At 45.2% G+C, this 17,093-nt stretch overlaps 1 pseudogene; it reads right to left on the reverse strand.

Moving 5' to 3' along the window:
• Positions 1–4,734: 4,734 nt before the first annotated feature.
• The window catches only part of LOC123102229 (vacuolar protein sorting-associated protein 60.2-like), a 63,106-nt pseudogene continuing 50,747 nt past the window's right edge, over positions 4,735–17,093 (reverse strand).

Below are 17,093 nucleotides of genomic sequence, written 5' to 3' on the forward strand. Positions count from 1 at the left end.
TATCCTTATCAGATGTTTGCAATAAAGTTGTTAATCATATTTGCAACAATAGTGAATCAAATGTGTGGCATTCACGACTTTGTCATGTTAACTTTGGTTGCATGTCGCGACTAGCGAAGTTGAACTTAATCCCTAGTTTTACCACCGTTAAGGGATCTAAGTGTCAAGTGTGTGTGTGCAAGCTAAGCAACCTCGTAAATCTCACCTGACTGCGGAGACGAGAAATCTTGCACCACTAGAACTTATACATTCAGATCTATGTGAAATGAATGGTGTTTAGACAAAAGGTGGAAAGAAATATTTCATGACGTTAATTGACGACTCCACTAGATACTGCTGTGTGTATCTTCTGAAATCTAAGGATGAGGCTTTGAACTTTTTCAAGATCTATAAAGCTGAAGTGGAAAACCAACTTGATCGAAAAATCAAGAGGCTTAGGTCCGACCGTGGTGGAGAGTATTTTTCCAATGAATTTGATGCTTTTTGTGTGGAACATGGTATAATCCATGAGAGGACGCCTCCCTACTCACCTCAGTCAAATGGGGTGGTCGAAAGAAAGAACCGTACTCTAACTGATTTGGTTAACGTCATGTTAGACACATCGGGTCTCTCCAAGGCATGGTGGGGGGAGGCGATATTGACAGCATGTCATGTCCTAAATCGAGTCCCCACAAAGAACAAAGAGATAACTCCATTCGAGGAATGGGAGAAGAAAAGGTTAAAACTCTCTTATCTGCGAACATGGGGTTGTTTGGCGAAAGTCAATGTTCCAATTCCAAAGAAGCGGAAGCTTGGACCAAAGACTGTGGATTGTGTTTTCCTGGGATATGCTTTTCATAGCATTGGCTATAGATTCTTGGTTGTAAAATCTGAGGTACCGGACATGCACGTTGGTACGATCATGGAGTCGAATGATGCGACTTTCTTTGAAGATATCTTTCCCATGAAGGATATGGCTACCTCATCTAATCAGGAGATGCCTAGTTCATCGAATCAGGAACCAGTTACAATTACTGAACCTGCCATTTCGATGGAACACTTTGAAAGTCATGTGGAGGAGAACAATGAAGTTCCTACTAGGAGCAAGAGATAGAGGACTGCAAAGTCCTTTGGTGATGATTTTCTTGTGTATCTCATAGATGACACTCCCAGTTCTATTTCAGAGGCCCATGCATCTGAAGATGCTGACTACTGGAAGGAAGCAGTTCGTAGCGAGATGGATTCCATCTTGGCAAATGAAACTTGGGAGATAACTGATCGTCCTTATGGGTGCAAACCTATAGGATGCAAATGGGTATTCAAGAAGAAGCTTAGGCCTGATGGTACTTTTGAAAAGTACAAGGCTCGGCTTGTGGCTAAGGGTTATATCCAAAATGAAGGTGAAGACTTCTTTGATACTTACTCACCTGTGGCTCGACTGACCACTATTCGAGTTCTACTTTCACTAGCTGCCTCACATGGTCTTCTCGTTCATCAAATGGATGTTAAGACTGCTTTCCTAAATGGAGAGTTGGATGAGGAAATTTATATGGAACAACCAGATGGGTTTGTAATAGATGGTCAGGAAGGGAAAGTGTGCAAGTTGCTGAAGTCTTTGTATGGACTCAAGCAAGCACCCAAACAGTGGCACAAGAAGTTCGAAAGAACTTTAACAGCTGCAGGCTTTGTTGTGAACGAAGCTGACAAATGTGTGTACTATCGCCATGGTGGGGGCGAGGGAGTTATGCTTTGCTTGTATGTTGATGACATACTGATTTTCGGAACAAATCTGAATGTTATTAAGGAGGTCAAGGATTTCCTATCTCGTTGTTTTGAGATGAAGGATTTAGGAGTGGCTGATGTCATTCTGAACATCAAGTTGTTGAGAGACGTTGATGGTGGGATTATATTGCTTCAATCTCACTATGTGGAAAAGATCTTGAGTCGCTTTGGCTACAGTGACTGCAAGCCCTCTCCAACACCATATGATGCTAGCGTGCTGCTTCGAAAGAATCGAAGAATTGCTAGAGATCAATTGAAGTATTCTCAGATTATTGGCTCGCTTATGTACTTAGCCAGTGCTACAAGACCTGACATCTCTTTTGCTGTTAGCAAGCTGAGCAGGTTTGTCTCAAAACCAGGAGATGTGCATTGGAAAGCTCTAGAGAGAGTTTTGCGTTATTTGAAAGGCACTATAAATTATGAAATTCACTACACTGGGCACCCAAAGGTGCTTGAAGGGTATAGTGACTCAAACTAGATCTCAGATGCTGATGAGATAAAGGCCACGAGAGGATATGTGTTCACTCGTGGAGGTGGCGCTGTTTCTTGGAAGTCTTGCAAGCAGACCATCTTAACGAGGTCAACTATGGAAGGAGAACTCACAGCACTAGATACAGCTACGGTCGAAGCAGATTGGCTTCGCCGGCTCTTGAATGACTTGCCGGTTGTTGAGAAACATGTACCGGGTATCCTTATGAACTGTGACAATCAAACTATGATCACGAAAGTGAACAGCTCTAAGGATAACATGAAGTCATCAAGACACGTTCAGAGAAGGTTAAAGTCTGTCAGGAAAATGAAAAACTCTGGAGTTATTGCGTTGGATTATATCCAAACGTCTAAAAATCTGGCAGATCCTTTTACTAAGGGTTTATCACGTAATGTGATAGATAATGCATCGAGGGAGATGGGTATGAGACCCACAATATGAGTTGTTCACAGTGGTAACCTATTCTTTGTGATCGGAGATCCCATGAATTAGATGTGGAAGACAAGCTGTTGGTCAACTGGGAGGAGAGTATCCTTACTATTAAAATACCACTCCATGAAGATGCAATACTCTCCTAATCTGCATGGCAGGCTGATGTATATCTTAATGTGTTCTAAGTGGCTCTTTGAAGTAGAGATGTTGTCCTGCAGAACATCTTTTGAAGAACATACCTATATGAGTCTGATTGTCAAACGTCGCAATCTATGAGAGTAGGGTTCTCTCTAGTAAACTCATGAAAGGTCACGGAGTATGACGCATAAGCTCCACCCGCAGGGAAGACCCATGGTAGCCACGTATCGGTCAAGGCTTTATGTGAAGCTAGATTCGCAAAAAACTTGCAGTTCAAGGCCCAGTCCACTGTTCAAGTTGCTTACTAGTGTAGCATAGAGTTCTAGGTGGAAGTTCAACTTAACAGTCTCCACTGCAGTACCGGTATATAAAACAGTGTTTTGGAACCAAAGGCAAATTTCTGTGTGCCTCTGGGATCTGGTGGCGGATTGCTGGAATTTAGTCTATATTGGGGCAGCCCAATAACTATTTCAGAAATTCCTAATAAATCCTAGAGGCCCACTTAGCCCATTTGTGCAAGGCAAGGGATACTACTAAAGTTTAGTCCCACATTGCTAGTTTAGAGGGAGTTGGACCTCCTTATAAGGGAGGCTCCTTCCCCACTTGTATGAGCATGAGAACAAGAGGGACATCCACGCGCGCTCCTCCTCCGCCGCCCGCCTCGTCACGCCGCGCCGCGGGTTGCGGGAATGAGCCGAGCCGATGTCTAAATTTTTTCCACGCACGACGGGTATACAAACGGTCACACGGGAGCTGAAACGTTTTGCTGTAGTGGAGCGTGAATACGAACGAACGGCGCGCACCTCTTCGCGTGCTGCCTATTCGTTTCGTCTCCCTCCATTGCTTCACCTCCCGCCGCAGCCTGTTCGCCTCCTTCTCTTGCGCCTATAAAAGGGAGGTCGCTCCTCTCAGAGAGACGCACCAGAACTTCTCCTTCCTCTCGCCACCGGTTCCATTCCCTGAGCTACCGCTGTCTTCCTCATCCCGGCTTGCGGCGTGCACCGCGAGTCGGGACAGTAGGCCTCCGAAACCGCACTCTTTGAGTCCTGTACGGGAGAAGGGTGATAAGGTTTTTGGGGAGCGCTCTGCGCGACTACTGGCTGCTTCATCACGGACGATCCGGTCGCCGACGACTACTTCCCCGACGTCCACGATCTCCTCGACGACATGGCAGGCGAGGACACCGACCCCAAGTCTAGCGCTTCTGCTGCTGCTGTGCCGTACGTGTTCTTCTCCTTCCTGTTAGAAGTCCTACTACAGTTCTCGGCTCTAGTTTCTGCCCTACATATGTTAGGTTCTATGTCGTATAAGCAACTTCATCTAGTGTCTGTTCTAGATGTGTTTAGCTCAAACTCATATATGCAGACGATGTTTACCTTATCTCTTATGCATCTTGATCTACTGTCTGCTCTAGAGATGATCAGTTCTAGATTATATATGCCGATGTTGTTTACCTTCTCTTTGTCAAATCGCATGACTTGCTTTATCACTGTTATATTAGTCATGCTTTATCTACTATTTCTGTTAATAAAATCATTTGGTAAATTGCTCATATTTCCAACAGATAAAACCTTCTTTTTCTTCATGCATAATACAAACTTAACAAAGTATGAGACGAGATGGTAGGAAAAAGGCATGACTGACAGCCTGAGAACCAGCAATGTCCCATAATTTCATTATCAGAAAATCAGATACGAATTCAACTCAACAAAGACATACTAGCCACAGGATGTGCAACCATATAGAGAACACTTCCTTTATCACTCACTACTAGTCCAACACAATGGGGAAGAGACATTTCATCGTTCGACAAACCGCTATATATGGTATATGAGGAAAGATGAATTTGTCAGTGCATAAACAAAGCATCGACTATTTACGACGAGATCAAACCTATAACGCAGCTTTTTCGGTTAGTTTTCAGGTAGAATTGATGCGTGCGGCACTTAAGACAGTCCCAGTTCATCCTCCTGCGCCATCAGACAAAAGTAGCACAGCAAATTAGTCTACAGGCTGACAAGTGTAGACAATCAGGGGGAATCAATCAAGCAAATTAAAGTATGTTTCGTTTGAGATGTTCAACAGAGATTTCAAAGTTCAAGGTCAAATCCATTATACAACAGATGTTTGGCATGAAAATGGTTTTTATGTTCCCCTTCTGTGTGTTTCTTTTACTAGTAAGATCAAGATAGGATAAGCTCAATTGTTCACACCAACAATGTAGATATGTAGAATGAAATTAAGACTGAACTTCACGATTTATGGGTTAAGAAATACCTTTCAATTAGATCATATGACAAGATAAAAGACACCTTTTTATAGCTTCAAGCACTCTGATTGCATGGGAAAATGACACGAGTCACCGATTTCTTCCTTGGGATATCAGCACCATAATGAATGTGAATAGAAACTAGTCAGTCTCGCAATTGACATACCTGTTGCTGGTTTGCCGGGACTGCTGCATGACCACTTGGTGCAGCAGGATAGTTAAGCTCAGAATAAAGATCAGTCGCCTTGTGTGGTTGGAGGTACGATGGGACTGAGTTGATTCGAAGTCCATATCAGCTTCCAAAGCATCAAGTTCTGCATTTTTCAACCTAAAAACTGAGAACATCATACAGAGAACTGTCTTGTCTCTAAATTAACATGTGCGTGACAGAAAACTACTGAAGTTTTGCAAAAGTGCCAAAGAAATTTTCAGAAGAAATCTAAGACTGATATAAATTGGAGAGTTTGCTGGACCAGACTCAACTATGAAATTCAAATAGAAGTGGCTCCTCCTCATAGATGTCATGTGGGACCTTGCTGACATCCATAAGATCCATCATCTCGTCTTACATTGCTCACGTCCATATATCTTGAAAACAATCTAGTAAACAACAGGATGCTGCATACATCCATGTCTTCAATCCTCACAGTCTTCATCATCCTTTTCAGCTCTTCATTTGCAGCCTTCGTTGCAGGTATCTGTTGAATGAAAGACACTTCAACATAAGCCTGGGAGCAAGAATCAGAATCTATCATGAACTTGGTAGGAAACTAAGGCAATATACAGATTATATGAGCCTGGTGAATGCGTGTACCCAGACACCGGAGCTGATTGCAAGGCAACGCGTACCTTACTGAACCAACCAGAGCCACGGAACCAGACTATGCCCGCCACCACTAGTAGAAAAAGGGTCAAACGTGCAGCACATTAGTGCCGGTTTGTATTAGAGCCGGCACTAATGTATACATTAGTGCCGGTTCCAACGGCTAGCCGGACCGCTCTCATTAGTACCGGTTCGTGTCTAACCTTTAGCACCGGTTCGTGCCACGAACCGGTACTACTGAAGGTGGTGGCAGGATGTTGTTAGTCTGGGCCCCCTCCAGCACCTTTAGTACCGGTTCGTGCCACGAACCGGTACTAAAGGTGCACGTACATAAACCCTTCGTCCACCCGAGCCACTCTGTTCTTCCCCTTTCCCCTCACTTCTCCTGTGTTCTTCCCCTTTCCCCTCACTTCTCCTGTGTTCTTCCCCTTTCCCCTCGAGCTCCTCACAAATTTTACCCAAAATTTGTCAAGATTTGAAGGCCCCCATCCATTCAAATGATCACAAAGGTTAGCAACTTTGTCCTTTCAACTCTCATTGCTAGATTAGCTCTTCCCATGCTTTGTATAGTTACTAATTTGTGAGTTTAGTAATTTGGGAGGAAATATATATATGTGCTAGTATTTGATTTATATGCAATTTGAGGTCAAAAATAACACTTAGTTTGCATATGTAGGTGTGGTTTACTTAGTGCCTTCTAAATCTCCGTCGTAACCACCGTCGATCGCCCGCACCGTCCCGTCACCGGCACCATCTTGTGGTGAGCCTCTTGTTCATGTAATTTTATATAAAAAATTGATGTTTGTCTGATTTGGATATATAGTTAATCATGTAATAATTATCTTACCCGTACGTTATTTGTTATACATAGTGCCATGGTTTTGATATCCGTCCCCGTCGGCCCTCGTCCTTGTTATGATTCGGATGTGATATATTCTCTTTTAAAACTATTAGTTGCATTTCGTGTTTATGACAAATTATGCCCATCAAGTTGACATAGATATTTTTATCTAGGAGGTATGTGAACCGGAAATTCCAACTGACCCTATTGTCGAGAGGTTAAATTTAGTTGAAAGAGAAAACGAGTACTTGAAAGAAAAATTGAAAAGAATTGAGGGGGAGAAGATGGAATTGGAGTTGCATGTTGCCGATGTCGTCGATGATCACAAGATCAAGATGGAGAAAATGCGCTTGAAGAATAGAAAGATTAGAAAATATGCCATCGATAGTGAGGCTTGGTATCATTATGCTGTTGGATCAATTGTTACCTTAGTTGCGACCTTGATCGCATTTGTTGTTGCATTTAAATGCTTTAGCTAGAGAGTTATTTGTTTGTTGCATTTAAGTGTTGTATGAACTTTATGTATGAACTTTTGGTCTATTCGGTGTTGTGCAATGAAGATGAGCCGGCAATGGATGTACGATGACCGATGCTCTCCCCAGTTCGTTGAGGGCGTGCATACTTTTCTGCTTGCGGCTGAGGCAAACAAGCGGGCGGATGGTTTTATGCCTTGTCCATGTGCTGTCTGTAAGAATGATCGCAATTACTCTACGTCAAGAACCATTCGCGTCCACCTGTTTGAGTCCGGTTTCATGCCCCACTATAATGTTTGGACCAAGCACGGAGAAAGAGGGGGTTATGATGGAAGACAATGAAGAAGAAGAGGACGACGACAGCTATCCTGGCCATGGGTTCCCTGAATACGATGATACAACAATGGGGGAAGAAGCTGAGCCGGTAATGCGGGAAGAAGCTGAGCCGGCAATGCGGGAAGAAGCTGAAGAAGAGGCATCAGATGAGCCCGTTGATGATCTAGGTCGGGCCATTGCCGATGCAAAGAGAAACTGCGCAAGTGATTTGGAGAAGAAGAAGTTGCAGCGCATGTTAGAGGCCGAATTGCGTAGGTGACAAGAAAAAGTTGGGCACCACACTGGAATTGCTGCAATGGAAGGCAGAGAATGGTGTATCTGACAAGGGATTTGGAAAGTTGCTGGTAATGATAAAGGATATGCTTCCAAAGGACAACGAATTACCCGAGAGTACGTACGAAGCAAAGAAGGCTGTCTGCCCTCTAGGGTTAGAGGTGCAAAAGATACATGCATGCCCTAATGATTGCATCCTCTACCGCGGTGAGTACGAGGATTTGAACGCTTGCCCGGTATGTGGTGCATTGCGCTATAAGATCAGCCGCGATGAGCCTGGTGTTGTCGAGGGCGAGCGCCCCAGGAAGAAGATTCCTGCCAAGGTGATGTGGTATTCTCCTATAATACCACGGTTGAAATGTTTGTTCCAAAACAAAGAGCATGCCAAGGCGATGCAATGGCACAGAGAAGACCGTAAGAAAGACGGAAAGTTGAGAGTACCCGCTGACGGGTCGCAGTGGAGAAAAATCGAAAGAAAGTACGGGAAGGAGTTTGCAGATGACGCAAGGAGCGTAAAGCGCAGATGGCATTAATCCTTTTGGGGAGCAGAGCAGCAACCATAGCACCTGGCCTGTGACTCTATGTTTGTATAATCTTCCTCCATGGTTGTGCATGAAGCGGAAGTTCATTATGATGCCAGTGCTCATCCAAGGCCCTAAGCAACCCGGCAACGACATTGATGTGTACCTAAGGCCATTAGTTGAAGAACTCTTACAACTGTGGAATGGAACAGGTGTACATGCGTGGGATGAGCACATGGGGGAAGAATTTGACCTCAAGGCGTTGCTGTTCGTGACCATCAATGATTGGCCTGCTCTCAGTAACCTTTCAGGACAGACAAACAAGGGATACCGCGGATGCACGCACTATTTGGATGATACCGACAGTATATATTTGAATAGTTGTAAGAAGAATGTGTACCTGGGACATCGTCGATTTCTTCCGAGCAGGCATCCCGTAAGAAAGAAAGGCAAGCATTTCAAAGGTGAGGCGGATCACCGGATGAAGCCTCGCCACCGTACTGGTGCTGATGTACATGATATGGTCAAGGATTTGAAGGTGATATTTGGAAAGGGTCCTGGCGGACAACCTGTTCCGAAGGACGCGGACGGACGCGCACCCATGTGGAAGAAGAAATCTATATTTTGGGACCTGCCATATTGGAAAGACCTAGAGGTCCGCTCCGCAATCGACGTGATGCACGTGACGAAGAATCTTTGCGTGACCCTGCTTGGCTTCTTGGGCGTGTATGGGAAGACAAAAGATACACCTGAGGCACGGGAGGACCAGCAACGTATGCACGGAGAAGACGACATACATCAGGGTCATGCAAGCTACGCTCTTACCAAAGAAGAGAAGGAAATCTTCTTTGAATGCCTGCTCAGTATTAAGGTACCGTCTGGCTTCTCGTTGAATATAAAGGGAATAATAAACATGGCAGAGAAAAAGTTCCAGAATCTAAAGTCTCATGACTGTCGCGTGATTATGACGCAACTGCTTCCGGTTGCATTGAGGGGGCTTCTACCGGAAAACGTTCGATTAGCCATTGTGAAGCTATGTGCATTTCTCAATGCAATCTCTCAGAAGGTAATCGATCCAGAAATCATACCAAGGTTACCGAATGATTTGGTGCAATGTCTTGTCAGTTTCGAGTTGGTGTTCCCACCATCCTTCTTCAACATCATGACGCACGTCCTAGTTCACCTATGCGAAGAGATTATCGTTTTGGGTCCTGTATTTCTACACAATATGTTCCCCTTTGAGAGGTTCATGGGAGTCTTAAAGAAATATGTTCATAACCGTGCTAGGCCAGAAGGAAGCATCTCCAAGGGCCATCAAAATGAGGAGGTCATTGAGTTTTGTATTGACTTTATTCCTGACCTTAAGCCGATTGGTGTTCCTGAATCGCGGCATAAGGGCAGACTGGATGGAAAAGGCACGCTAGGAGGGGAACAAATAATATGTATGGACGGACATTCTCTCACTGAAGCACACTACACAGTTCTACAGAATTCCACCTTGGTGGCTCCGTATATGGATGAACACAAGAATTTGCTACGCTCCAAACACCCGGAGCGGTCTGATGACTGGATTACACATGAACAAACTAGGAGTTTCGCCAACTGGTTGCAGACACGTACCATGCATGACACCTCTATTGAAGATGACATGTACTTGCTGTCCCAGTTACCATCTTCGAATATAATGACTTTCAAAGGGTACGAGATAAATGGTAATACATTTTACACGATCGCCCAAGATAAGAAGAGCACCAACCATAATAGTGGTGTCCACTTTGATGCAGAAACCAAGACGGGAAAGGAAACATATTATGGTTATATACAGGACATATGGGAACTTGACTATCGACGTGGTTTAAAGGTCCCTTTGTTTCGGTGCAAATGGGTCAATATGACACGAGGCGGGGTAACGGAAGACCCGCAGTACGGAATGACAACAGTGGATCTCAACAATCTTGCATATGCAGACGAACATTCGTCCTAGCCAATGATGTGGCACAGGTTTTCTATGTGAAGGACATGTCTACCAAGCCAAGAAAAAGAAAACATAAGGAAGCGAATGCATCGTACGATGAGCCAAAGCGGCACATAGTTCTTTCTAGGAAGAGAAACATCGTGGGAGTGGATGACAAGACAGACAAGTCAGAAGATTATGAAAAGTTTGATGAAATTGCTCCATTCACAGTGAATATTGACCCGAGCATCCCGTTAAATGATGAAGATTTTCCATGGTTACGGCGCAAAGGGACACACGCGAAGAAAAAGTTTCACACCCAAAGATCTGGGATGTGATCGGCTTCACTATCATCACTTTCTTCTGTGTTTCACACTCAGGAGGGAATGTCTGTAATAGTTAGGGTAGTTATGTGTTTTGGCATTTGAAACGCGAAGAAATTTTATGTGCAAACAAATTCTTTTCATGCATTTACTGATTTTTTTCCAGCTAAATGACCCTGAAATTGAAAAGCAATTCAAATGAACTCAGAAAAGGTTGAAAGTTGGCATGGTATCATAATTTCATACAAATAGCATGTGCAAGAAAGTAGAGAGGGTTACGGCAAAAACTGAATGCACTTCGTGTACAAAATGGACAATCTCTTTCGAAGTATCAGGGTTTCCGACGAAAACTGAACTGTTACAAAGGCATTTCATTTTTTAAATAACCTAATCATTACTAAATTGAATATAATGATAAAACACACTAATATTAAACATAAGAAAAAAGAATCACTGAAAAAACTTTGTTCAAAGTTAAGTTATTCACAAACTAGTGATTCACACAAATTTCAAATAATTTAAAATTTAAACTATTCAAATTTGAAATCTACCGGCACTAACAGAAAGTTTGTAATTTTTTGTACCTAAAGCAAAAATATTCACAAAGAAACTCTAAATACAGAAAAAAACTCAAAAATAAATAAAACAAAAATAAATAAAACAAAAATAATAAGAAAATAAAAAAGCCCGCCTACTGCGCCATAGCGGCCTGCATACGACTAGAAACCCAACCTGTAGTTGGGCCAGGATGCAGGCCCGCAAGCCCAGTAAGCCCACAGGCAGAGTGGGAGAGGTAGGCCCAGAAGGCCTGCTATTGAAAGTAGTTCAATGCAGTGCCCGCGCCGGGGCTTATAAACTGGTCCTGGCGCTCCTAAACTAGCTAGGTGGGACTAAACTTCTGCGCCCCTCGCCTGGCAGCGCACCCCCTTTAGTACCGGGTCGTGGCACAAACCGGTACTAAAGGGGGGGCCTTTAGTACCGGTTTGTGCCACCACCCGGTACTAAAGGGGGTCGCTTCCTGCCGCTTGGCCTGGCCAAAACAGACCTTTAGTACCAGTTGGTGGCTCCAACCGGTACTAAAGGTGCCTTCTATATAAGAAAACACTTCGAAATTTCGTCGGTTTCTCATCTCTCCCTCTGCTTCTTCTCCTCTGCACCGTCGCCCGCCGCCCCCGCCGTCTCCATATCCCTCGACGCCGCCCCGGCCCGTCGCCGCCCCCGACGCCGCCCCGTCCCCGTCGTCGTCGCCCCGTCGTCCCGTCCCCGTCGTCCCCGTCGTCACCGCCGCCCCGTCCCGGCCGCGTCGTCACCGTCCCCGTCGTCGTCGCCGCCCCGGCCCGTACGTCCCCGTCCCCGTCGTCGCTGCCCCGGCCCGTACGTCCCCGTCCCGTCGTCGCCGCGCCCGTCGCCGTCCCCGTCGCCGCGCCCGTCGCCGTCCCCGTCGCCGCGCGCCCCCCGTCGCCTCTCGCCTCGCCGGCCGGTGAGCGCGCACACACACACACATACATTTTTAGTTATAGATTTTTCTGTTTTTAGGAAATTGTTAGACATTTTTTTGTTTTTTAGAAATAGTTAGAAATGTTAGAATTGTTAGAATTGTTAGAAATGTTAGAAATTGTTAGAAATTTTTCTGTTTTTTAGTTATAGAAATAGTTATAAAAAAGTTAGAATTGTTAGAAATTTTTCTGTTTTTTAGTTATAGAAATAGTTATAAAAATGTTAGTTATATATATAGAAATGTTATAATTTTTTTCTGTTTTTTAGTTATAGAAATATTAGAAATGTTATAGAAATGTTAGTTATATATAGCATTGTTAGAAATGTTATAGAAATGTTAGTTATATAGAAATGTTAGAAATTTTAGTTATCAAAATCCAATCATTAAAAAATGTTACTTTTTGCGGGCATATAGCTAGTATTTGTTCTCGACGATGCCCGGCCCGCATCCTCGCCGTCGACCCGTCCGCGACGACGTCCAGCCGACCCATGTCCGGGACTGGGCTCCGCCGGGCTGGCACTGGGAGGTGCTGCTTGGAGGGGCGCGCCGCTTGACGAGGAACCCGACCGCGGGTCCTGTCGTCGACCCTGATCTCGTTTGGTGGCGTTCGCGTGGGCCAGTTTCGGTGCGGAGGGACCCGGCCCCGCCGGAGGTGGTACGTCGCCGTGTCAGGGAGGAGGACGAGCACGTCCATCGCTACATGGTTGCGTTAGAGGGCGGCAGGTTCTCCAATACGTGGCAGTATCTTCGGGATCTCACTTCAGCTATGATCCTGTGAGGGTTCCTTCTCTTTGGGTGTCCACTGCCCGCGCCGGAGGAACCGCGAGTGTCCTAGATTCTTCTGTAGTATTCGATCTTTATTAGCTAATAGCCAGTGATGTACTATTCAATATTATATATTATTCGAGACGATGTATTCGAGATTATATCTATTATTCTGGACGATGTATTCGAGATTATATCTATTATTCGAGATTTGAATGCTAAATTGTTTTATATTTCTTTTGGATTAGTTAAACAAAAGCTATGACAGACAATACCGACAGAGAGGGAGAACAGACCATGTTCGATATGATACGTGGGGCAGATGATAATCAAAATGAAGAAGATTATGACGGCTCCGAATTTCTAAACAACACCGGAGAGGGTGATATGATATTCGATCACGACGAAGTCATGAACTATGACGATGACGAAGAACATGATCCTGAAACAACAAACACCGACGGGGTATATATATTTATATAAGCAGGCATCTGGTGATCATCACATGTTTTAAATGACGTGAAGATATATTAACGAATCGATCTTTGTTCTTTCAGCCATCCGGATCGAGCAAATCTTCAGGCAAAAGGACGAAACGAGGCCCGAACAAAAAGTTGAAGCCGAGCGTAAAGTACAATATCGAGGCATGCGGCCCTACTGGCAAACCATTAGCGCCTAAGAAGATTGCGGACAAGTTCATTCGCCAGTGCGGAGTTCTTGTGAAGGATCAACTCCCGATCAAACTTCAAGAATGGAGAGCGCCAGCAAAGCCACGTCCAGATGTTACTTATGTCGACAAGAATCAAAAAGATCTGCTTTGGGATACTCTCATGGAACATTTCACCCTACCAGATCATTTCAAAGAAGCAGATGTGCAGAAAGTCAAAGAGGCTGCTCTTAAGATGATGGCGGCTGCATTCAAGAACTACAAGAATGGTGAATGGAACAAGTACATCAATGGAGGAAGGAAAACTCCAGTATTCAAGGGAACACTGGAGAACCAACGTGATCATTGGGACGATCTCGTGAAATTCAAGGAAAAAAAGGATAAGTTCCATAAGCTGGGGCCAGGTGGCTATGCGGTGGCAATGCCTAAGTGGGATAAGTCTTAGAAAGAGATGGAGGATGCAGGTGTCACTCCGGCTACTAAGAGCTGGCCCCCCAAGGTCAGGACTTGGTTCTATGCGCATGGGGGGGAGTTGGACCGGGAGACAGGCAATGTTTCGACGAGGGCAAGTCTGAAGGGAGCCGACGATGCGATACTTGTTGCAATAGAAGAGGCACGAACGGGGGTGTTCCAGCCCAACAAAGAGAACGACGAGCTTACGCGTGCCCTGGGAAATCCTGAACACCCGGGAAGAACACGAGGCAAGGGCGCTCTGCCGTGGTATGAGGGGTTTTCAGACTGGAACAACGACTACAGAACCCGTGCGAGAAAGAAGATTGCGGAGGAGAAGAAGAGGAAGATGGAGGAGGAGCAGAGGAAGCGGGACTATGAACTCCTTCAAGGCCTAGAAGCAAGTCAAGCGGAATTGGCAGTCAAATTCCAGCGGCAGCAGGAGCAGATCGACTCACTTACCCATCAAAGGGGGTCTCAGCAGCTGCAGCAGCTACGGATGATCCAGCATTGGATAGCACCGGCCCATCCATGCCGAGAAGCAGCGTGGGTTCCGTCCCGGACGACGCAATGCTGGGTAGATACCCCGTGGATGACATCACGGAGAACACTAACTGCGAGCTACACGTCAAAATGAAGAACATATCCATGAAGGTGGCGGACGGATGTGCTTTCACAAATCCCCCCGAGGCAACCTTCCATTGCAACCCGATTCCAGCGGGCTATGCTCGTGTCTTGGTTGATGAGGTGGTGGACCCACCATATTCGGGGCTACAGCTTGACATTGCTGGAGGTGACGGCGAGCGCTTTCTCGGAGAGGCCAAACATCGTATCATCCTATGGAAAAAGGATTGCATCATCTTTCCAAGGCCACCGACACCGCGTCACCCGAGTCCTCGTCGAAGTCCGCCACCGAGTCAACAGACTCCCGCTCCTCCAAGTCCGGCAAAGTGTCAGGACAATCCTCCTTCTCCAAGTCCGGCAAAGTGTCAGGACAATCCTCCTCCTCCAAGTCCGCCACAGCGTCAGACGTCCACTCCTCCTCCAAGTCTGGCACAACCTCAGGCCACTCCTCCTCGTCCAACTCAGTCCCGTCAGCCGTCTCCGCCGCCTCAGCAATCGCAGAAGAGACACCCCGCAGCTATGGTGAGTAGCGGTACGAGTCGAGGTAGTACAGGAAGTACAGGCGGAGGCAAGCAATATAAATATGGTCCAAGCCTCAAGCCTCTTCCGTAGAGGTCTTATGACAGGTCCGAGGAGGAAATCACAGCCATATCGAAGGTCGAGGTGGAAGCCCATTTTGCACCGAAACCGCCACCGCCGCCAAGGGAGAAAGTGCCTGAGGAAACGATTGACCACTTCATTCGTATGGCTCAACCACCAGCTTCCAAGCCTGTTGACACAGACTATGAGCGCCACATCAGGAAGTTAAATCGAGCACGTCTACAAAGGGAGGCGAGCACGTCTACATCGGGATCGAGCAAACAAGAAGCAGCTGCCAAAAAATGCGGGAAAACCATTCCCCAGCTGGGAGAACAGGCGGCGCAATCGATCCCCTCGCTTGTTGTGCCAACAACAGGTGACAGTACGCGCCCCCAATATTATTGTGGGCAAACAGTGCATGTTCCCGAGGTGGGCAATGTGGTAATAATGGAGGAGCATATAATGCAGGCTGAAGTTCTCAACATCACTGTTGGACAACTCCTCGAGATCGAGCCCATGCCTTTGCTTAGAGAGGATGAAGTAAAACGGAAATATGTCCGGGGCCAACCTTTGGTCGCGCCAGACAAGGTCAAGAACCTCCCAACGAGAATGTATGAATTGCATCAATGATACATGAACATTACCAAGATTTCAGATCGAGTGTCCCTCATGGTGAATGTCAAGAAGGACCATTACTACCATGAGAAAGCTGGGTCCGTTGAGTATTTAGAACTGTTTCAGTTATACAATCAGGACGCACTCGACAAATCTATCGTCAGTTGCTATTGTCTGTAAGTGATCTCTTTCTATAATTTAAGTCTCAAGCTAGCTGTAGTGATCCTTTTGATCAATCATTACCTGTAATTATCCTCACTATATTCTTTTCTGTGGTATTATGCAGGATGAAGATATATGAAATGAGAAAAGGTGGACGCTTTGGCATTGGGTTCATTGACCCAAACACCGTTAATGAATTCACATGGAAGATAAATGAACATCATGCAAAGAAAGTAGAGGACAACATGCTAGAGTTCTTGAAGCGCCTCAAATACAATGAAGATATACTACTTCCTTACCACTTTGGGTGAGTCACACTGTCTTGTACTACAAATTCTCTGTTTTTGCCTACTAGCTAGCTACATGTTTTTGCTTACATATGCCCGCTTAATTAAGACATGTAAACGTGTGTGCATGCAGATTTCACTGGGTCTTGTGTATCATTAAAGTTGACGCCGGAACAGTTGAAGTACTGGACTCACTAATCTCAAAAAAAACTGACTTTAACATCTTGTATGGGATAGTCAACAGGTAATTTCAATCACTATTAACTATATATCTCGGCTTATTTAGTTCGTCATTTCATGATATGAACTATTTAATAACCCTTTTATTCATTTTCTTTGTCGGCGGGCAGGGCTTGGGCAAGATTCATCAGCGTCACGGAAGGTGAATGGAAACAAAAGCTTCAATGGGTTCGACCCAAGGTAAGTAATTAAGTAGTACTAGCTAGCTAGCTAGCTGCCATCTCTTCAATTATCATGCTTGATTAATTTTTATCTGATCAAATTCCATTCTCGTAAAGGCCCTGAAGCAGGCGCAGGGGACTGATCTGTGTGCATTCTGCGTTTGCGAGAACATTCGCATGATGGCGTCCGAAAGGAGCAGATCTCAAAGACAGAATGGGTACGCTTGTCAGAACACTATTCACAATTTTTACACCATTATCGATATCTAGTCACACAACTAATACACATGCATATTGATCTCCTTCTTAACAGTTCAAAGAGGTGCGGGAGAAGCTCATAGAAAGGGAGCGCGTAGAAGCACTTCAAGAGGAAATAGCGGGATTTTTGCTCGACCAGGTCATAAATCCGAA

This window comes from Triticum aestivum, chromosome 1B, assembly GCF_018294505.1.
Source record: "Triticum aestivum cultivar Chinese Spring chromosome 1B, IWGSC CS RefSeq v2.1, whole genome shotgun sequence".
NCBI classification, from domain to species: domain Eukaryota; kingdom Viridiplantae; phylum Streptophyta; class Magnoliopsida; order Poales; family Poaceae; genus Triticum; species Triticum aestivum.